The sequence below is a fragment of the Strigops habroptila genome, chromosome 7 (assembly GCF_004027225.2).
Source record: "Strigops habroptila isolate Jane chromosome 7, bStrHab1.2.pri, whole genome shotgun sequence".
Lineage (NCBI taxonomy): Eukaryota > Metazoa > Chordata > Aves > Psittaciformes > Psittacidae > Strigops > Strigops habroptila.
The window spans coordinates 55,801,603-55,825,252 of record NC_044283.2 but is presented as its reverse complement, the minus strand read 5'-3'; positions in this window follow the sequence as shown (position 1 = coordinate 55,825,252).

Sequence of the window (23,650 nt, the reverse complement as noted above, 5' to 3'; positions counted from 1 at the left end):
TTTAGCAAAAGTTACACTCCTGTGTTAATGGCTGTACCTTGTAGGAAACTGTATGCTGTCATCTAGTCCCTGGGGCTACAAACTATACAAACAGTATTGAAAACCTTTCTTCCTATTGGAAGAAAATCATGCCCATTGTAGGCAGGGACCAAGTGTAGGCCGGCAGCAGTGCGGCTGTAGCTGCTGATTGGCAAGTAGAATGCAAGATAATTCTTGCATCTATTATCAGAGGCAGAAAATAGGTGCTGCCCAAGAATGTTTGTATTTAGACTTAGATTCCTTAGGCTGAAATGAGGGAGCAAGATTCCCAGCACTACCTGACAAGTGAAGGCACTCACAGCAAAAGCTGTGAGTGGCAGAGAATAAAGGTCTTGCCATCTGAAGCAGATCACTCAAGTACCAATGCCAGATTAAATAGAAAAAACACACAGAGATCTAAGTTTATTATCTTTCATACTGAATTGTTTAGAAATAATAAATAGAATATACAAACCCTATACCACGGTAGTTTATTTTGTCTTGTGGGAAGTTTTAACAGTTTCTGGGATTAAACGGCTTTCCCCTTCTGTGAAGGGTCTGATGTAAACCCTTGTACTGAGGCTTAAAGTCTTAAGGTTGTTAGAAGTTTCCATCAGTCAGTCTGTATGTCAATGGATAAAAAGTTGGTTGCTGATCTGACCTGTTCATCGCTCTCTGGAAAGATGCCATCAAACTAAAGACATTGGCAACATTGGGGGAGGAGAGGGGAGTGGAAGAATAGGGGTTTTCAGTGAGAAAAGTGAGTTGTTCTATGTATTAATGCTGAGATATTGAGACAAAGCCTTGGAAAACTCCAAACCAATTTTGCACATGCATATACTCATCTTGTAACTGAAGCCTCCACTTCATAAAATCCTAAGAATTACGTATGTTTGCCTGTTTAACAGAGGAGAAAAACGTGGGATACTTTTGATTTCTGAGACAGGTTAAAAGAGTCTTTGATGTTCAATATGCTAGGTCCATTATTTTGCTGAACAATGTACGCTTGCACAGTTACACATTAGTTCACTGCAGAACAGATTAGCAAAATGTCTAAGAAAACTGCAGTGGCTAAAAATCACTGTTAACTTAGTTATCTAACTGGATGAGAATAACAGTTACAGTACTTATCAAATGTATTCTGAAACAATTTTTAAATCAATCTCCTAGAATTTCTGAAAGCTGCGAAAATCTCTCACTTAAATCCACCATATTACTTTTTTCTCTGTTAACATGCTATGAATTTATTTCTACTGATGCTGCAACCATCTTTTATCATAGAATCATAGAATGGTTTGGGTTGGAAAGGACCTTAAGATCATCTAGTTCCAACTCCCCTGCCATGGGCAGGGACACCACACACTAAACCATGTCACCCAAGGCTCCGTTTAACCTGGCTTTGAACACTGCCAGGGATGGAGCATTTAATTTATGCTGAGATTACTTTTCTAATTGCTTAAATTAAGCATTTCAGCTGCTTTCTGTTGCTTTTTCAGAAGCAACAAATTGTCTGATTTGCAGGTGTCATATTGAAATGTATTTAATGAAATTCAGTATTTCTACAACCTGACAAACTTGTGCTTTTTTTTCCTCACTCTTTAGATCCAGATGTAATCATCTCCAAATTTATACTAGCAAATATCAGAACATCCAGGACCAAATCCTAAAACACAATATTAAGGCAACATCCTATTTTTTTCATCAATGGGATTCTTGCCTCAAAAAGAAGTGAGTAGGAAGTGACTGGCAATTTGTCTGCATTTTGGCAAAATAGGTTTACTGCTTCTAGTGATTCCCTTAATTCAGTTGTCAGCAGAGAGTATCTGTAGCAAGGTTTTAACCTATAAATTGAAAAGAAATCTTCTTATTCCAAAGCATGTGAAACAATGGCTATTACAGGACATACCTGAGATTACTGCCCAGACGTTAAAGTATTTGCATATTAGTTTAATGATATACAGAACACAGGCTGTTCTTTGCATACCAGTCCTGCTCTGCAAATTTACAGGAACCTGAAAGCACTGCTAATTTACATGGTTTAAATAGTCTGACCATACTTAGAGGAAGCTGAAATCACTTAATTTACATATTTAAAAATATGGTGACCATATCTTGAAAAGAATAACACAAAACAAAACCAAAGGCATATGTTCTGAGACAGCTTAGTTTAATTAAGCGAAAAAATGCAGTGGATTCTAGAGGTATTTTCACTGTGGCCATATATCTTGAGGGATGTATTAACAGGCCTGACTTAGGCCTTACTGTATTAATAGGCCTAACAAAAGTTTAATGAATGGGATCCAGCTCAACCTAACTTCATATGCCCACACTGGAGATCAGAGTTCCAGCAAACTACCTATTTCCTCTGTATAGTTTGTAAAGAGCTATAGACAATTTTCATGTGTCACTCATCTGATGTATTTCAACAGCTATTTCAGACTGAGATGCCCTGCGCTGCACTTTCCTCTAAGCATTCAGACTGCCAACAGCAGCTTAGATGTAGATAACCGAATGTGATGAGTCCTACTGTGTCAATGCAATATTTGTTTTCCATACTAGAATGGAGAGTAAGTCCAAAGAGAAGTTGTTCACTGGGGTTTCTAGCAGTACCTTTCCATGCTGTATAGGAAGCTACAGTAACTTTCATCAGCTATAATATGTTTCATTAGCTATAATATGTCTGCTTTGTAGGCTATGGAAATCATAGCTCATCCACTTTCAATTAAAGTTTGACTACAGGTAAGAGACAGCCTAATGCATGTGTTTTTGAAAGTGGCATTCAGAGATCAGCTCTACCTATTTGGCATATAGTAGGCATGTCACATGTCAGAAGTTGATGATGAACGTGCTCAGGTCAGGGGTGTGTTTTGTCACACCCTGTTTGTAGGTGACCAAAACAAGCTAATAAAAGTTAACTAGGTTAATTTTTATAGCTCTTTCTATTAACTGAATGAAGAGTTTATCATTCAGGAGAAAGGTAATATCATGATAGATGGAAACCAAACATCAAGCACAGACAGCACAAACAGAAGCCAAGCATAGGTCACTGGACAATCAAATCAGGCAACAATAGTTAGGAGTGACTGGGGGCATAGTTCAACATACAGGACAAACCCATTGGTTTGCAGAAAGTAGAATATTCTGTTGAATTTTACTGAAGGAAGACTTGTGGAGTCTTTTGAAACCCGTCAACAATTCATTCCTTGTCACATTTTCTAGAGGGAGGTGGAGAACTCCTATCACAAAACTTTGTGGTAGGTCACTCTGTGATAATCAGTATCTGATGGGGTGGAATAATCATGTTACACAGTTGCGCAGGTTATAAAACCCCCAAATAATCTAGTACAGACAGAAAGGGTCAATACACAAAGAAGAAGAAAGATGAAAACCTAGGCCCAAACCACATTGCTGAAAATGGTTATAAAACAAGGCATGCTTATGTCTAGTAAGATAGATATTCTTGGCCTTGATTTCTTGGAAGATTTCCCTATCTGTCAGTATTGAACCAAGCACTTTGGAATAGCATTAGGAATTTATATCCTGAGTACGCCATCTTTTAGACAAAATAAAATTAATGTCTGAACTAGTCAGGATTTTTCACTGCTTGTTCCAAAGTGAAGTGTCTTCATCTCTGGTCTTCAACAGATTCCAGATCCTGTCATAACTCAGTTCTCACTGCAGTTCCACTTAGATCTTCAAATCTACATTACGATCCAGTTACATGTTGTATGAAAAAGCGATTACAAACTACTACTGCGATGTGGCAGCATGTCGCTGTTTAGTAACACTGAATTTGCATGGAGTTGTATTTTGTAATACATTCACACTGTAGTACACAGCACGGCTACTAAAAGTATATTCCTGTAAAATGACCACTTACAAACCACTGTTAAAAGGATCTTCTGATTTCTATCATCTGTTTTTAAATGTTTTATATTTATGAACAGACCAAGCTTATGTAATTTGTGCTAGCAGTTTCTTCAATGGCAAAAAAAAATAAAGGAAGCATATTACCATTGTAATATACTAGTGAATGAAAATAAAACCTTAACAGGATCAGAACCTAGGATAGCTAATGTTTAAGAGGCAACCACATTTAGTAAGTCTAAACAGAAATTTCTAGGAATAAACTGAAGGTATTGTCCTTTAATTTGAAAAGAAAGGAAGAGTTTACCATTATATTAGGCAAGCTATTCTAGAACAGGTAAATGAGAGAAAAATTCCTGATGTTGATGCGTATATTAGACGCATTTGACAGTTGCACGTTGTCTAGTTTATATGTGCATTTGTGCACACCTGTATCTGTTTATTGGCACTGCATATGTTCCAGTTGTTTTGAGCAAAAGGTTGCTTAAAAGTCAGAAACATGCCAGTGAATATGGAAGAAAATAAATCATGGGGATTTTTTTATACCATCCTATGGTTATCTAAACCAGAATGTACTAATAATTTAATTCCAAGCTCCTAATTTCTGAAAATCTTCAATTAAATCAAATTTAGTCCTGAATTTGTACTGAATTTAGATCCATCCCCAGTCTATCAACACTATAGAGATGTCAGAAATAAGACATTTGTGAGTTTTAACATAAACTGGATTCCAGGTGATACTGGCTTTACTGGAAAGCTGTTTTAAAATACATTTGAAAATGGGGTAAGACAAACCCTCACTGGATAATGAAGCTGCAGTTTACTAAATCTGTGATGAATTTTCCACTGACTTCTTGTGATTTCAGGTTTTCTTCCCATAATGGAATGAATCTTAGGCATTCAAAATCTGTGCAACTTTGGTTTCTTTGCATTTGCATTTAAAAAAAAAAAAAAAGTATTCGTAGTATATATTGTGCAGATTTCAGCTAAATAGACTCTTCAGCAAAATATAGATGCACACGCATATTAACAGACACAGTCTCTTTCTTGTCTCTCAAGCCCGCTCTGAATTGCAGCCTCCCCTGAACAATTCTATCACATGCAACTAGGACTGGCTTGAAGGCCCAAAACTAATTTTGTGTCCAGCTTTTCCTCTTCTACTTCAGCATGCTCCTCATCTTGGCCCCTAATAAAAACACTACTGATGGAAAACACAGGGAATTTTCACCCTAAGGTAATACTAACATTCTAATAACATGCTGGGAGACACAAATTAAACAACAAAAAAACCACAACCCCCACAACAAACAAACAAACAAAAAACCCCAAACCACCACTATCACCACCACCACCAAACCCCCAAACCCAAACAAAACCCAACCCAAACCTAAAAAGCACAGGCTTTAGGATAGGCTTCTAATCCTAGAAGATCCTGCACTCCATGGCCAAATTTACCAGTTCAGTGAGAACTCCCAAACTCTTAATTAATTCCATGTTTTGGTTATCTTACTACAGGTGCTGTATTTGTTGTTTTTTAAGAACTCACAATTCTGAATCTTGCTACTTTAGCAACTGCAACATGAAGTTGTGCTGAGATGTTTTATAATCATCCCTTTTCCAAACAATCTCATTACTATGCTCAGCGATTCTTGGAAAAAGCAAAAAGTCAAGACCCATAGAACCAAAAATGAAGAGGATGACAAAGGATCCCACTTGATTTTTCAAAATCTTATAAATAATTTGAGATTTGGGTTCCTTCAAACCAATTCTTAATCTATCTTAACTCTTTTCTTCATCTCTTTTTTGCTAAGATACTGCCCTCCTTAGTCATAATAAACAAGTGATCATACTGAACTGAAGAACTGTGAGAAGAGGATCTGGCAAAGTAAATAAATAATCCTAAAAAAGAGCAAAAATATCCCACTACAGGAATGCAGAATTCTATTTGTATCACTGGCATTCTGGAAGGCTGAAGTATTTTATAGGCAGTACCATATGCTAGAGAATAGAAGACACTCACGGGCATTTTTATGAAAGCTGGGAATTTGCCTTGGGGAACTTTTCCTGTGTTTGTGGAAACTCACAAGCTTCCCATCATTTTCAGGCATCTGTGATTTTCTTTCTCTTTTTTGGTAACATATGGAACTGTCACTTCAAAACATGCCCTTGCATCACTACAAAATGTATATTTCATTTCTCTAATCCTCTATGGCAGCCAGAGAGAAAATATATTTAAAAACATATTGTATTTGTTGTGCAGTTAAAGGCATAGCTTGAGCTTCCTGTATTGCAACTTCAAACTTGAAGCCTCCTCCTGAATGAAATAACAATGGCTGGTAAGCATTGCTTCTGGGCTGCAACAGATACCACGTCTGGTGTTTAAAACACAGCCAACATCTAATTGAAGGAACAAAGAAACAGTAAGTTTAATCTATCTAGGCTTTTGGATACAAATGTCAGTACCAACAGGTCAGGAAGAAGTGTGGAGAAAAAAGTATCTGTTCTGTGATTTCAGAATACGGCAGAACTAGCCTTCCTCTGCCTCCATCATGTTGTGTATAGGTTACACTTGAGCAATTTACAATATAATCATACTGCAGAAAAGGTTTTCAATATGAAATATGAAGGATGAAAATGTTTCCAGGTGGAATATATTACCAATGCCAATATGCATTACAACCGCTATGAAAATGTCCCACTTACGAACTAATATTTTAAAACAGTATTGCTTTGAAAAAATTATTTTCTTTGAGTTCATTACAGAGCTCTGATGATCTCTACATTTTTAGTTTGCATAAAAAGTAAAGTGAAACATTTTTCCCTCAATCACAGCAAATTCCTAAGTCAGACAACCTGCTAGCATTATGTATGCTACACACAAAATACGGGAATGATTATTAGTACTTCTTCAAAGTTTCTCCAGCCCCTTCACAGTTTTCAGATGAAAATACAAACTCATTCACCCTGCAAACACACTTCTCAGCAAATTCGCATATACTTAGTAAAAATTAGGGTTCTCTCATACTTCTTTTCCACTTGCAGGACATCACTTAGGGAGAAGTAGCTAAGCTATCCTAAAGTCTCAGACTGCAAATTTATTCAGGTACATCAGAGGACAGACACTGAATTTGCCTTATTTTCCTTCTCACAGTCTGCCTACCTATACCATTACCAAGACAACATACAGTTTGCCATTAACAACACAACATGTTAAAGAAAACTGGTCATTAAAAACAGATCCCAGAGAGAACTTGCCAACTCATTACATTGTTTTACACACTGACATTGAAACATACTTGTGTATGTGAAACAAAAAAGTACACATATTTTTTATTGTGCAAATTCATTTGAACATTTCAAACTGCAACTCTGAATCATTCATGGTTAACTGTACAAATAATTTCAGTGAAATAAATGGGCATAACAAGGTTGAGCATGTGTAGCATTATTTGCAGGCTCTTCCAAGTCACTAGTTCATAATGAGTCATCTTCATTATATCTAGAGAAATGCTATTGCTAGCAGAGTTTTGAAAGTACCTACAAGAATTCATTTTTGCCATTCAAGCTTAACATGCATAGCTCTGTCTTTGAACACACTGCGATGTTTATATAGCTGCACACATAATATACTTAGACAAGGTAAATCCCCACTTTTCTTTCTTGTCTTTCAGGTATTTTCAGTGGTTTCTTTGTGTTTGTCATTCTATTTGAATTTTGCAATCCTATTTCTCAAAACTAGCTGAAGAGTAAACACAGAGGCTTTGTGACATGAAAAAAAGAGGCAGATGAACAATAAATCGCAAATAATGCAAGCTTCTTTTGCATTTTGTCTTTTAAACAAAATAAATCTAGAGTGAAAGCTTTTCTTAGAAAAAAGGAAAGGAAATTCTAAGAAAAAAAAACGTGCAACATGAAATAATTTTTAACTGCCTAAGAAGAGGCATTTGGTATCTTTCATACATACTCTAAACCCTTTGTCAGGATTTTCTCTGTGGTTTTTTGCTCAGTGTCTATGGGAATTACCTGACTATTTTCAGTCAACAGCTGCTGGAAAAGGCATCTGCATGGCTCCCATCTCTGACAATGCACTCCATTCTGTGGACTCTTGTCCAGCTTCTCCTGGGGCTCTCTGGAAACAAAAATCGTTAACACCGAGTAAATCGTGCACTTTCTTTCTGCTTCTCTCTAGATGGCAGCATTTGCCTTGAGGACTTCCCTTTACATGAACATTTCTTATACAAGAGTAACAATATGGGCTCAAGCAAAATACTGTTAGGGACTGGAAATTCTTTGCCATTTGTTTTGGTTTGATTTTCATACTTTTCACTGTTTCTTTTGCATGAAAAACTCTTCTCATTGATAACTGAAGTTGTTTTAGCATGAATAGATAAAAGCTAAATACCCCAGTAAAATTGTTTGTATGAAATCAAAACACGGTTGAAGTTCAATTAACAGAACAACAACATGCACAGAGTAAGCAAAATTTATTAAATTGACATGAATTAAAATTAAGGAGTTGAAAACTTCCCCCTCAAATTCCACACACATCTGAGACATTGCTTAAAGCCTGAAAACAGTTTGGTTATCCTTGCTTTCAATTTCTTAACTCTGTGTATTTGGTATAATTCGATATGCTGAAAAATCCTGTTCTTGCACATTCCTAGTTTTCATGCGGACCCTGGAAGATTTATGAGACTTATTTCTAAGGATGAACACACCTTCACATTTTAAAATAAAACTTTCAATAATTTGGTATTTGCCATTTGCTAAACCCCTGATCTCCTACTCCATACATCTAGGGCAGGATGTCAGTCCATTTGCATAGCCTCCTTGATATAAAAGGACTAAACAGAGATCTCTGACTGTATGCAAGGAGACATAATTAAGAGACACAATCTACATTGTCAGAGTCCATCAAACACAGCAGAAGCAGCCAGTCAAAAGAGATGATCATCCTGCTGTATGCGGTGTTGGTGCAGCCTCACCTCGAATACTGTGTGCAGTTCTGGGCCCCATAATTTAAGAAGGATGTTAAGGTACTCAAATGCATCCAGAGGAGGGCAACAAATCTGGTACAAGGGCTGGAAGGCATGTCCTGTGAGGAGCAGCTAAGGACTTTGGGTTTCTCTGGTTTGGACAAAGGGAGGCTGAGGGGCAACCTCACTGCTCTCTACAGCTTCCTAAAGTGAAGTGGAGGGGGAGGTACTGATCTCTTCTCTCTGGGATCCAGTGATGGGATAAGTGGGAATGGCTCAAAGCTGCATCAGGGGAGGTTCAAACACTGGAACAGGCTTCCTAGAGAGGTGGTCAATGCCCCGAGCCTGTCAGTGTTTAAGAGGCATTTGGACATGCCGTAATAACATGCTTTAACTTTTGGTCAGCCCAGAATTGGTCAGGCAGTTGGACTAGATGATCACTGTAAGTCCCTTCCAACTGAAAATATTCTATTCTATTGTCAGGCAGACTACCATATTGGTTATTATAGTCCCTTATCCCACGTATTCCTGGTGCTTGCTCATCATTAGAGATAGCTATACATTTTGATAGTGCTTACTGTAGTTTTATTCATCCTTTTAGTAATTCATGACTAGAACCCTTACTTGTACAAAATAGTTACACTGACAACTACTTAATTTTTTTTTTTTTTTTGTGAGAGTATGAGATGTGATCTATCTAGCCTACATTAAATGGAAAAAAGAATTACATAAAATGGGAAAACTCTAAATCGTGATTAATGCATTTTTTCTCAAATAAACGCTGTTAATAAAATTATTAGGTGTATGCAACATACAGTTTTGTTGGCTTTTAAGCAGATCATATGGCATTATACATCCCTCTAGTAAATTTTTCCATCTGTAGCTTTCTCTAAAAGGATATACTACAGTCATAATTAATCTGTATTTCTAGTGCATCACCACATGTACTCATGGTAGGAAAAGAATGCTATCAGTTGTAGTAATTTTTTAGTAGACATATATAACTATTTATATATTCCCTGTTTGCTGCCTTGCACATACAGTCACTGCAGCACTGTGCCCAGATTTTTTTGTTTTTCTAACTTCTCCCTCAGCCAGACCTTCACTGCCAGCTCTGTCTATACTCATATAAACTAGAGATATATTTTTTTTCCTAAATGAGCCCCATATTCATTTTTCTCATGCTTCCTCTCCTCCTCCCCCCAGTTTGCATTTGTCACTTAGTGCCCTAACACTTCTGGACTATTAGTGTTTGACCTGGACCGGCAAGCTGAGCCCAGGCTGTCACAGTCGCAGCATTCCCCCTGGACAAGACAGGCCTGTCTAAGTTCCGAATGCCAGTCTCAATTGGAATACATGTCTTAAAAGGGTACAATGTAGGGGGAGATGTTGGCATTTCACTACTTGTTATTATCAATTGAGAAAAGGAAGAATATGTTAAAATAAAAAGACCCAATAAAATATACAGTACAAACGGGCGAAGTGTTAACTCATCTGGCAAAAAGTTTTAAAGTAAAAGCATAAAAACCTAATGCTGTAGCAGTTTGATCCAGCTTCCCTACTTTATCTGCTTATCTCAGCCTCATCTGATGAATGCTGAGCCATTCAAGAATTTATTCTCCTCTTTCTCTCAGAGGAAACTTCTGTAATTATTTTTAAAAATAGTGTTGTGGAGACTTGGTGGCCAAATGCCTATCGATCATGTGGAAAGATACATTCTTCTTCTGACTTCAAAGACCTCAGTGCTGTCCAAGGAACTAAAACTGGCAGCCAGAATACCAGTGAAGAAATAGATAGGGGTAAGGACAGAAAGATTGCATCTCAGAGCGAGGAAAAGAAATGATCATCTTCAAACTCTTCATTTAAATTACAGCAAAGGTACAAAGCTACTGTAAGGTGCCAGACATGCTGGAATAACTTTTGAAGATAATAAGAATTATTTGAATAAATGGGTTATAAATCTACTTGCCAAAACCATCTATAAAGTTACAAAAGCAGCAGTTCTTTCTTAAGTTGATAGGAACAGAGAGGTCATGTTTAATTTAATAATCAAGCAATCCGTGGACATTAAAACAAATGGCATACTCCAGATACATTTTCAAAGAGGACAGAAAAGTCATCATATTGAAATCAGATGCCATGTGCATCACACATCATTTCTTCCTGTACTGTACTCCTGCCCTGTCCTGTTTTTTCCAGTTTTAGAAAGCTGTTTCTGTTTCTTCTCCCTCAGTTGATATGATCCAGTTAAATCCAAGCCTTGGAGACACTTGTATGAAACATCAGTGATTACTTGATTTCTCAGCATATAAATCTAACTACAAAACTTACTACGTAGGACTCGGTTATGAGGTAACTTTTCCTATGCAACATTTTTGCTTCAGCTGCTATCTGCCCCGAGACCTGCATCAACATAATACTGTCAAAGCTGATCTCCATGTAACGTATTAAGCAATTGTTTTCCCAGAACAACCTGTTCAAGCAACAAAAGGATTAGATGGGGCCTTTCAGCTTTTCAGTAAGCAGCTTCAATATAAGTTCAACTCCAAGCAGCCTTTAGCTTCCAAAAATCAAGGCCACAAATAGCTTCTGCTAGGTATGATCCGTCTAGAGAGGAAACCCTCTTTATCTTCCAGCTCTGCCAGCTTTCCCAAACCCTTCTCTGCTTCCCAGGACTGTGTCAGACACGTTTATGCCATGCAACAGTTCAATTCCTAGTAACTAAGCAAATGTCCTAATATGCAGGTTTTGCCATGCCTCAGCCTTTCCCTGATAAACCTCCTCAACCTCAGCTGAGAGTAAATATTAGATTCTCTCACATTCATCTCTTGAGTTTAAGTCATCAAACGGGAACCCCAAAAGGGATGACAGAAGCTGCACAGGTTCTGCCTGCTTCTGTAGGCACAGCCAGTCATTGGGAGAACTGCAGCACAAGCACTTGCACAAACCCCCATAAAACCTGGAAGTCCTCTCTTCAGATGTTTAATTGCTGAAACCTTACCCTGATATATTATTAGGCAGTCAGAAAAGACCTTCAGCAGAAACTCTGATAAAGGCTTTACATATTAGTGAGGTTATTTTACTACACGCTGTTTGTGTGCTAATACCTTGCTTGCTGACTAAGGAGAATGTTGCAATGTGTCATTTTGGACAGCTACTACCTATTATTGGATGTAAATGTTGGTACATAACATAGGGGCCTAATTTCTGATTTGTCATGAGTTTGCTATGCAGTATCAAAGAGGCTCTATATTACACGTGCAGGAGGACAAATTTGAACAAGGTACAAGATTTTAATGTCTGTGAATTGTGTGGTTCTGTTAATTAGAAAATAACCAACATAAGCACGAATTCTGAAAACTGGAAGAATATTAGCCAAACTGATTCACATATACAATGCAAGTTATGTTACTAAGCTCTAATTACTCTTGTTTATTGCAACACTGTGAGCACTTTTATTATATAAATATACAATTACCTGTTCAACACCATCCTCATAATTTACAGATACACAAAACAGATGATCTTTGTATGCAGCTGGATAATATATGCATATACATATAGAGAAAAGCATGAAGGAGAAAGTCTAAGGATATTTTTGCTTTTATGCAGTTCAAATAATAGTGCTTCTGGATAACCATCTATCCCCTGGAATGTTTGATACTGCGCTAAAGCTGAAGACAGAAAATGGAGTTTGCAAAGTAGCCACCTAATGAGCGATCTTAAAATCCACATTTGTTTGTGTAACTTGATACAGAGGATTGCAGTTAACAGACAAGGCTCTGCATCACAGGCAGATGCAAGTTTAACACTCTGTGATCTTTACCAGATGCTCTGAACTGGCTCTGGTCTTGGACCTATGACAGTTTTGCCTATCCACTTTCAGATGTCACCAGCCTCCACTAGCAATTAAGGGATTGGCTTTCCTTGCAAATCTATGGATTTACATACTGTTTAGATAACTGACCTTGAGAGATCAAGAACTGATTCCACACCAGTGTATTCCCACTGGCTGAAACAGAACTGGTGTGAATAGGTGTATGTGAGATGGTTACTTGGCTCTCAGGTTGAAATATATTAAACACATATTTTTTTCATGTTGTCTAATTTTCTAGTTCAGGTCTTTTAAAACAATTACACTATGTGAAACTAAAAGAAAATTATATCAGGTATTTGTGTTTGGGTTTTTTTGTTTTGTTTTGAAGAGTAATACGGAAAAAAAGTTTCCTTAGCCTTCATAGAGTGCAAATACTCCTATTTCATACTTTTATTTACCAGTAACAAATACTTCTGACTTCTACCATACATATCTATTAAAGTACTTTTACCACCACACTTCTATATGTTCCTTAAGGCCAAAAAAGATTTTCTTCTTCCCCCTTCCATACTTTTCACTTAATGAAATTAAAAAAATTAGATGAATACACAAAATACTTATTGACTGTTATACAAAATGTTATTGCTTTTCAGCAGCCCTCTTCCTTCTCCTCTTGAAAAAACCCCTTTCAATACAGGAAGCTTAGTATGGGAAAAATTGGAATGTAGGATTACACAAAAACATGAGCTTGCTAATAACTGTAGTAATCAAGTGATATTAAAGTCACAGAAGCAGAAAAAGAATTTAGCCAGATAAACAGTAAAGTCATGTCCTGTATCTTTCATGGAGACTCAGTTATAGACTACAAATATTACGAAGGAAGAAGAGTCTGTTTATAACACCCCAAAGTTTTAAAACAAATCTTGGGATTGTCTAGTATATGCTATAATAATTTCCACATTCTGAATCTCTTGACTTTTTTATAAATGCATTTTGATAGCTTGATCCAAGAGTTATTCACAGTAAATTGAGAACTCTGAAGCTTTGCAAAAGACTATAGCAACATTTCTGCCAGTAAAAATATAAGAACAAAATTCAGACCCCACTTGGCTCAATTCATCTTTTTTTCCACCCCTTTTCTAAAGTGCGTCTTGCTCATCTTTGCCCTGGGACATTGTGCAGCAGGCTGATCTCTGAAGTTCACATGCTTTTTATCCATTAATAGCCTATGCCAGAAATACTTCAGCTCTTCCTGGGGCTAAGACACGAAGGTTGCCAAGAAAAGGCCTGGCTATGTGCTGCCTGTGTGCTCCCAACCCACTAGATGGCTTACCAGCTCGCCTGAAGGCAGCCTCTGTGTGTCTCCTTGGGATGACATTGGCCTTTCATGGTGGCCTCTCGTCTCTGGCAAGATAGGTTTTCGTCTCCACAGCATAGTGTTTCACTATGGGTCCAGGTAGGTTGTCCTGCTTCTAAAACAGTTCCCATGTATGCTATGCTATGGTTTTGCTTAGCAGTCATAACCAATAAAAGCATAAAAGAATATACCAACATCCCCACCCCCACCCCCAAATTGTTATACAAAGGTTGCTGTTTACTGATGATATTAAAAGAGAAGCCCAGTACTCCGTAAGGGAAGATAACTCCAATCCTTTTACCCATAAATATCAAGACAAACACTCCTAACATTCCTGCATTGTCCATATCCCAGCAGTCTGTGGGCAACAGAAGGATTGACTAGCTCCTTGTTGCCTAACATGAGCAAGCGATCCAGGAGTTCACTTTGGCAACTTGAGCTCTTTTCCCTGATGCAGTTCTAAAGGTCTCCCTGAAAAATAACCACTCCCCATAACACACAGTGGTTTCAATCAATTGAGAATTAGTTACTCTAGCAGTAAAACTGTACAGAAAAGAATGGTAAACTGAAACCTCCTTCTATGAGTCATGGTCTGTTCAACTGAGTTACTATCGTAAGTTTCAGGGGTTTCATTAAAATATAAATTAATTTTACAGCTTCTTAGGCCATGTCCTTTTGTTGATCACACACCAAACTGCCCAGAGGAGTTGTGAAGAAGCACAAAGTGCAGATGGACACCTGAAGAGTATGAATTGCTGGAGAAGGTCAGGAAAGCTTATGCTGACTTTAAATCTCCAAGTTAGTTGAAGTCCAGCAGTGTGGAAAAATCAAGCTCTTAAAAAGATAAATTGTTGGTCTTTTCTCACATATTGCTAGGGACAGTGGCCTATTTTCCAGTGTAGTTGTCCAGAAGATGAGGGTGTGGCTCTAACTATGAGGTACTAAGTAGCTCAACAGAGAAGCTCTCTGAGCTCTCTCTGCTCCCTTTGCCCTTTTCTGCACTGGTCTCCATTCTCTTTTGTTTATCCCTTTCCTTGCATCCACATTTCTCTGCTACATGTTCCAACAAGGGAGTGCAGACTTTTGAGTCTGCACTGAGACACTCTACAGCGAATGTCTGTTCACAAGGGGAAGATTCACCCTTGCCTTTTACTCAAACTAATGGGAAATTGTTTTCATCGTATGTATTCTAAACCAGGGAAACATAACAAATTACCAACATTTTATATAATATCACTAAAATTATCAATACAAGCATGGCAGCAAAAGGATGTGCCCACTGAGTAGCAGTCATTTTTTATGATTTTTCCACATCGTGCCCTCATAATGGAAAAAGGCAGTTTTAAGGAAGGGAATGAGTACAGGAGTTAACTCAGACTAACCACTTGGATGCTAAGCTGTAAAGGCAGGGATTCTGGCTCGTGATTGCCCATGCTGGGAACTCCCCACAGCAAGCTGTAGCTCTTTATCTAGGCAATGTGCCACATCTCATCTCCATCTGGAGTCAGGATGGTTCACTAACATAGAAGTAACCTCTGCAGTACATCCTGGTATTTTAGGCCTCTCTCAAGAAATTTTAGGTAAACAGCTCAGGAGGGAAAGTCTTTTCCACCACACTGGACTCCTGATAAATGGATGTGACCCAAAACTAAATTGCTTAAATTAGTGTCTTTAAATGACCCCTTCATGATTTCTCAGCAGCAGGTAAAAATGGAGATTTGTGTTTCTCTTAACATCAACTATACTCTAGAGCAAATCAGCAAACTATAGCTAATCCATGACAGCTGGTTACTGAGAGAAGCTGATTATACACTGTGTGTGGATGGTGTGGATGAATCTTACCCCTATCAAAGTCAACAGGAAATCAGGGAGACCAAACAAGCCCATAAATCAGATTCAGTTATTTTTGAGGTAGTGTGTGCTGCCTTGATTCTGCATTGTGAGCAAGAACAACTGTTATCTTGCCTCTTCACAGTATCTGTCTGTTTTCAATACCTGACCATTTTAGCAGTAAGATACTCCAAGCAAAGCATTTCTGGGGTGTTTTCAGAGTCTTGGATATATCGCTGCCCAGGAAGTGTGATAATCCCTGAGAAATGTCTGAAGTCACTCTGTGTTACACTGTTCTGAAATGGGATATGCCATATACAGTACGAAAGTTTGGAAAAAAGGAACGGAGAATAAGAGAATGAGAGGGAATTTGCCTCATTCTGCCAAGTTTCCATGAAAAACATAGTGATCCCATGCTAAATCTTGCAATGGCTGTCAAGTAGTCCTCTGCTGCTTATAGAGCCAGAGATGAGACTGGTTTAGAACATTTTAGGTACTTCCGCTATATCCTATTAAGTGAGAATATCACCACATTTTCTCTTTATTACCATAAATTTCAGGAAAGGGAACCTCTGCTTTATGTATGATAAATGAGTAAACACTTGGCAGTCTGGAAAAACACTCCTTCTGGGAAATCATCATTGTGGGAGTACTAATAGAGAGGATGAGGTAGCTGGTAAATATAGAAATGACGAGGATTGGACATCCATTGTCCTGTATAGATACTGGCTGCTGTTCTGACAACGAAGGAGCATCAGTCAGATTAATTTCATGTTCTTTACAACATCTGCTATCAAATATACAATTTATGTGCATACTAGACCAAACATTTAATTTCAGATCAATGCTGATTATTTAATCTAATATAACATGGATTTTGTATTCTACACTTTCAGTTTTGTGTCTCAAAGTATCTGTGGGCACAACAGTTAGCAATTTGGCCTCAGCTTGATTATTAGAGAGCTTTTAGAAATAGTCAGACATCTTTGGTTACCTAATTACACTGTCATGATATTAATAGAATAGTTGCACAGAGACACTTAAAGACAGGCAGTGAAATAGAAAAGAATAATAAACCCATTCTTTTTAGAAAATAAACTCATTCTTTTTACTATCTTACTATGCATTTTAATCTGATAGTAGCCATGCCAAAATCAGAAAACATTTCCACCAATACCAGATTAGTAATGAAAACATTTCACATTCAATTCCCACGATAGATATGGCTATATTTGGCTTTACAGACATATAAATCAAATCAAATGCAGTTTCTTTCTACTTCAAAAATTTAGCCTCTGAATTTTAGTTTTACAGTCTTTAATAACTCTAAGATCCAATGTACGTAAAACTAAGTCTTTCACCTTTGAACTCCACGTTGAAATTGTTGTAAGTGCTAATTAAAGAAGGCTATGCCCACTTCTTTATTCCTGTGTATAATAAGAGAGTTTATTCAATTTTTCTCTTTGGAAGTAGTATTCATTGATGTTAATATAACTGTATACAGAAATAGTTTATGAATACATTGAAAATTCCAGAGTAGAGATAGTTAACATGTATACTTTCAGCATATCAAGAATAAAATATAATGACACAATGGCTACTGCATTTATGATTACTTTTTTTTTGTGTGTGTGCCTGACTGGAAAGTGAATTTTTCTTGTTGGAACTCAACATACAAATAGTGATATGTTTGTACTTTATATATATGAAATTATATTTTTTCATGTGTGTGCATATGCGCATATCTGTCTATCAATCTATAACTAGCCTCCTCTAGAGCCAGAAAGGTATATGAAGGTGAAGGATGATCTGGATAAAACGTAGCCCTGAGCATTACACAATATGTGTTCTATTATCACTGTATCAGAGACAGCATCTTATCTTCCAGTCTGTGTTTGCTGACTATATCTGTTGCCAGTTTGAACTTTTCTTATAGCTACTATTTCTCTTTATAGAATTTATCTATAATGTGTTAAATTCTTTGATCTTCCTAATCAATTTAGAATGGTTTACTAGTACCCTCTGTTAAGTCTTATTTCTCCCCTTTGCCTTTAACCTTCCCAGTATGTATTATTCCTAGTATTATTAAATGGAATTGAGAAGCATGCCAAAAACTGTGTTGGAAAGAAATTTTAACTTTATGAAAACCATTCTCAGCCACTAAAGAGAGATTCGTGTAGGAAAGTTTACTTATAATCAACATGAACATTCTAAAAATGTAACATTACTTGGAAAATAAATAAATTCCTCCAAGAAAAGAGCCCTCTCCACGCCCCCGCCCCCAGATACAAGTCTGACAGGAAGAGTCTCTTATTAATATGGAATACGTTGTCTGAGAGCTTTATGGCTGTATGAACTTGATTTTTAGCAGCTCAGGTCACTCATAACTCTCATAGAGTTCCAATGGAACAGTACATGTTTACCACTTTTTAAAAAATAACATCTTCATAGAAAATTTTCACTTAGCAAAATATAACTTGTGAGTTGTCCATCATTTTTCTCTGCCCTTAAATTCAGAAATAGTATTGTATTCCACTTTCTTGGGCAACTGCAAGGTGATGAAAATAAACACCTGTTATTAATAGACAAGTTGGTATTAACTACATGACAAAATCTCTTTGGGGAGTGGAAAAAATAATGATTGAGAGAAGATGAAGGAGAGGAAGCAGAGGAAAGTAAAAGAAAGAAGAAATAGTGCAAGAGGAAAAGAAGGAAATAGTGCAAGAATTTCTTCCCCTTCCTATCCTCTTCCCTATTGAAAGACACATGTATTTGTGTTAAAATTTCAGAGACAAAGTCATTTTCACTTTTCTCATTAGGATACAGGAGGCAGGTAACTCAAAGTAAACAAAACTGCGTATACCTACAGATTTCAAATATATTGCAAATTTAAGACAGAGACAGGTACCAGGTAACCTTTTTAGTAGTACTTTTTCAGTTAGAATATGTGGTTTTACTACAACCTTTACATTTTTCATAAAGTGATATATCCAGTATAATCTATACATATATGAAGATGAGTGTCTTTTACATATATATAATATTATGCCATGTTAATATGTGTCATACACAATATTAGGACATTATTGATGCAAGACTACTTGAGTACATCTATTCAAGGAAAATTTTAACAATTCTACTTTCCCTGAAGATTGACATACATTTTTAAATTTGCATTCTCAGCAGAAGTGAAACTGCCTTTCCAAACAGCGAAAAGCACTTCCATTTCTGACAGAAGACTTTCTCCTCTTTCACAGAACAGAGGTGGCCAACCTGCAGCCCTCAAGCCACATCTGACTTGCAAGCAACTCGCATTTGTGCTGAGACAAGAACACGTCATCAGCAAAGAGTGGCAGTAGAACAGACAGTTTTTCACTGGTACAAGGAAACAAGCCAGCAGACACCACTATTGCTGGGTCAGGCTGGGGCTCAGCCAAACTCCCAAGTGAGGTGCACATGAAACGGGCAGTGGGGCACCCATCGTTATTTGCCACACTTTAAGAGAGTGCATACTCAGTCAAATACAGCTCAGCAATATGAAGATTTGGTATGTGGCTTGTAAGGTCAGACAGGCTAATCATCTTTGTTTTGCAAGGTTAATGCTGTGACTGTAAAAGCTAGAAAGGTCTTGGAAGGAAATGTCTCTTCCCTGTTAGTAGTTGCATAACTGAAGTCTGAGTCTGATTTAGATTACAGATAATAACCAGCAGCATGTACCGCAGCATATCCAGCCCTGTGAGAGGGCAAACATTTCAAACTACATATTGATATTTGAATCATGCTCTGATCAGTGTTCAGCACATACACCTTCCAAGAACAAGTGAAATGACCATCACAGAATGGTGTTCCCTCTGAAATTTAAAATCAAGTGTGCGATGTTCCCAAATCAGAGGCTCTAATTCTCTTGCCATGCACTCCTCTGACTGCAATAAATTAGAAAAATAGAATAAAGATATAGGGATTTGCCCCAGTGCAAGACTCATTTAAATTGCTTAGCATTAGCAAGACAGCTCTATACTTAAAAGTCATCTCAGAGTAGGGTGAGGGAATGGGTGAATTTAAAGAACCTGTTTAGCTAATGCTTGGCCACAAAACAACCTTATGAGTGAGAAACAAAACCAAACAGCAGAAGAGTAATTAATCTGTATTAGTTTATGTCAGCAATTGGAAAAATTTCCTCATTATTTTGGAACCAGGGAAGGAGGGCTGTAAAGGTGGAATGCAGTCCTGTGTATCTGCTCAGCTCTGGTATAGCATGTACAAATTAATGGCAGAAGATACCCTTTTTCCCTCCAAATCAGATTTCTGTTGTCAATCCCATCCCATTTCGTTCATGAAATGGGCACCAGACTAGAATCAAGCTCAGTCTTTGGATTTGCACCAACTCCAGCAGATGCTGTAAATTTGCACAGAAACTGTCTAAAACTTGGATTGAGTCCAGGTTCTTTGATATCCTTACAAATCTATGCAGATTCACCAACTCATGTTTGCAGATCTTGACTTGTTTTCATCTCCTGTCTTAGCAGTATCTACATCATAAACCTCACATCAGCATCATGTCCTACTGATGATCAATTCAGGAACATCTTTTTCCCACCTTAAGTGTCTCTGATTGAGAGACCATTTCTCCCATGCAGCCCCAGGACCAGATGGTCTGCTTCACTTTGTTCTTTGACCCTTGGGATTTTATCTGACCATTTATTTTGGAAAGAGACTTTGATAAATTATTATTCACTATTGTAATTGAACATGTTTCAGTAGCGCTACAGGCTAACGTAGCAAAGTAACTATAGGTGACAGAAAAATCCATTTGAAAGAACTAAAAGTATGGATACCTCAGTCAGAATTATCAAAACTTTCAGTAAGAACAAACAAGTAAATCAGTTATTAGTAAGCTATAGTGAGCCTCTTCTGATGTGGCATTGCAGAGTAAGAAAAATGTTAGTATTTTATGACCACTGGCAATTCCTAGTCTGTGTGTTTGAATGATTTTGAAGCCAAATAGGGGACAGATGAGACATATGGTCACAATATTCTTTTATTAATAGGTTGAGACTATCTAACTTTCAAAGGCCTGAATTAAGAAGACTGTCTATCATTCTCTGATTCCCATCAGTTCCTTTTAACAGTGGAGAGGAAAGGCCTTACACTTTGATGTGGTAGGCTGCAAAATAGCAGTCTGCCCCACCTGCCTCAGATACAGCACTTCACCAGATACTGCCCACTATTAAAACAGTATGTTAAGTCACCCAACTTTATTTTACCTGCAGTTCCTCCAGGTTATAAATTCAGGTTTTTCAATTTGGTGTTACAAATAAACTGTAAACGTAGTTCAACCAAAGAATTAAGCTCAGGTTTTTACTTTCTATTATCAGAGGACAAAATAATTAACATCTGCCATAAAAAGCTATATAACAGACACTGTGGATTTAAAAGGGAAAGAAAAGGAATGGCAAAAGGAAAGGAAAAGAGGAGGCATTTGCTTTAATCATTAAGCATTAGGTAAGGCTACATATAAGTAGACGAAATAAATTCTCTTGGTATCTTAGAGCCAAATTCGTAAAGCAGCAATTCTAAATGTAAATCTACTTCCAGACATGGCATTAATATCCATCCCTAAGAGACAGGTAGATCCCTATACAAAGAACAACCATGGTATTTCTTATTGGTCATAGAATATCTGTTACACAAATTAAAAAAAAAAAAAAAAAGGTAAATTATTAACTATTGTGGAAGATAGGATCACAAGGAAACAGGAAAAAGGAAACAAGTAGAAATCAAACTGGCAGTAAAATCTTCCAGTCAAATTCCTGGAAAGTAGTTCCAGCTGAGTACTGAGTAGAAACAGTGTAAAGTCCCAAGAAGCCAACAGTAAGTAATATTGCAGAATAGTTCAATAAGCTTCAGAGATTCTTTTGCCAAAAATAATCAGGATGTTTGATCTCAGCTTGACTGGAACACGCAACTAGGAAAAAATTACCATTTGCAGCAGGAATTCTAGCACTATATCTCACCAATAAGGATAACAACACTTCCATTCAGATAATCCCCTTGAACTGAGTTTTTAAACAATGTTGTATCAGTGAGGGGGATACCTAGCTTTTAAACACATGTAAACAAATTCTCTCTTTCAAAATCAGATGACTATACTTTAGCACTAACTGACACAGCATCATTAATAGTAACTAGTATGAGTCTACCAAAGTTGCGTGGCTTGCTTTCATGGTTGCATACAATGGATCAACACATTTTATCACCTATATTTCACTTTAAAAATGTCTTAAATACTGAAGAGAGACAATCCCACAAGAAGGATATTTAATTCTGAATGCTGGTTGTAGAACTTTCTGTTGAGATGTTTTTGACAGTTATAAAATAAACACTTTTATTTAGAGTGAGAGGGAGATACTACAATGACTCAGAGATACACACGCTAATGACAGATTAACCAAAAAGCGAATATTTTTAATTGTTTTGAACATGAAGCAAAGTTATTTTGTTTTTCATCTTAGGAAAAAAACACCGTAACAGCAGCATTATCTAAGAAATGAAATTTCAGCTTTCATCCAGCCCTAGCAGCAAGTTTAGTTACACGTTTCTCATTCTTAAATCCCAGTCCTGACAGCTTGCCCCAAGCTCGCTTTGAACTTGCACTACATTTCCCCCCCTCTTCCTCTTCAAGTACCTGTTTTCCTTCGTCATAGATCTAACTTTGGGGAAGTGTTTCTGGATACCTCATTACCTTTTTAGGATAATAAAAGAAAACATGGTACTTTGTGTCACTGGTATTTCATAATATGAATTTATAAACATAAAAGGAGGTATGAACTTGCAGAGAATTTTTGTTTTGCTGTAACAACATTTGCCCACAAACTTATTCTGCAGTAATTGGTAAGTAATTTGTTAAACTTTACAAGCTAACTTTCTAACAGGAACTCCCTTTTTTTCCCTTGAGTGCTCAGGAGGGCATATATTTTACCAACTGTAATGTCATTAATGTAAGTGACTGACAGACATGGAAATGATCTTTGAGAGATTATTTTTCTACCCTCAGAAGCTTAAGACCTGGATTAAACCATGATGGTGGGACTGAGATGCTCACTCGTGATTTATAGACACTTTACTCACTTGATATATATGAATGTTACTATCTATAGGAAATATTCTGATAACTATGACTGCATTTCTTTTTATTTCAGGGGCTTAGACATATGTAAAGGGATATGGATGTGGTTTATATGGTGTTTGATGTCCTACACTCTTCTATTCACTTTGAGCAGAGATTAAAACAAAAAATAGGACTTTGGCACTTTGACAAAACCGGGCTATGAGGCCATTAACTTGTTTTGTATTTACAAAGAGAAAAAATTGTCAGCAGATACATAACCTTCTCTTCTTAATGATTACATTTTTTGCAGAGCTAATGGAAAGAGAACCTTGTTACATTTTTTCCCTTTTACATTTCTCCTGTTACATATTTTTGCTTTTTTGCAAAAGAGTTTGAGTTCCCATGTTAATGTTTAGATTTGTAATGCTCTCCATTCTCCTTTGTAATTTCTCAATTTCTGTTATTTCAGGAACAGTGAAAAAAGGCATGAGGCTACAAGCACAGCACTTTTGAAGTGGCCTATGTTCAAGGATATAACATCTGAGTTTAAGATGAATTAATTTCATACTAGGAAAAATTTATTCACTGAAACATTAAACAGGCTGCTCAGGGAGGTGGTTGAATCACCATCCCTGGAGCGTTTTTTTCAATGTAAATGTAAAGCATAGATGTGGTGC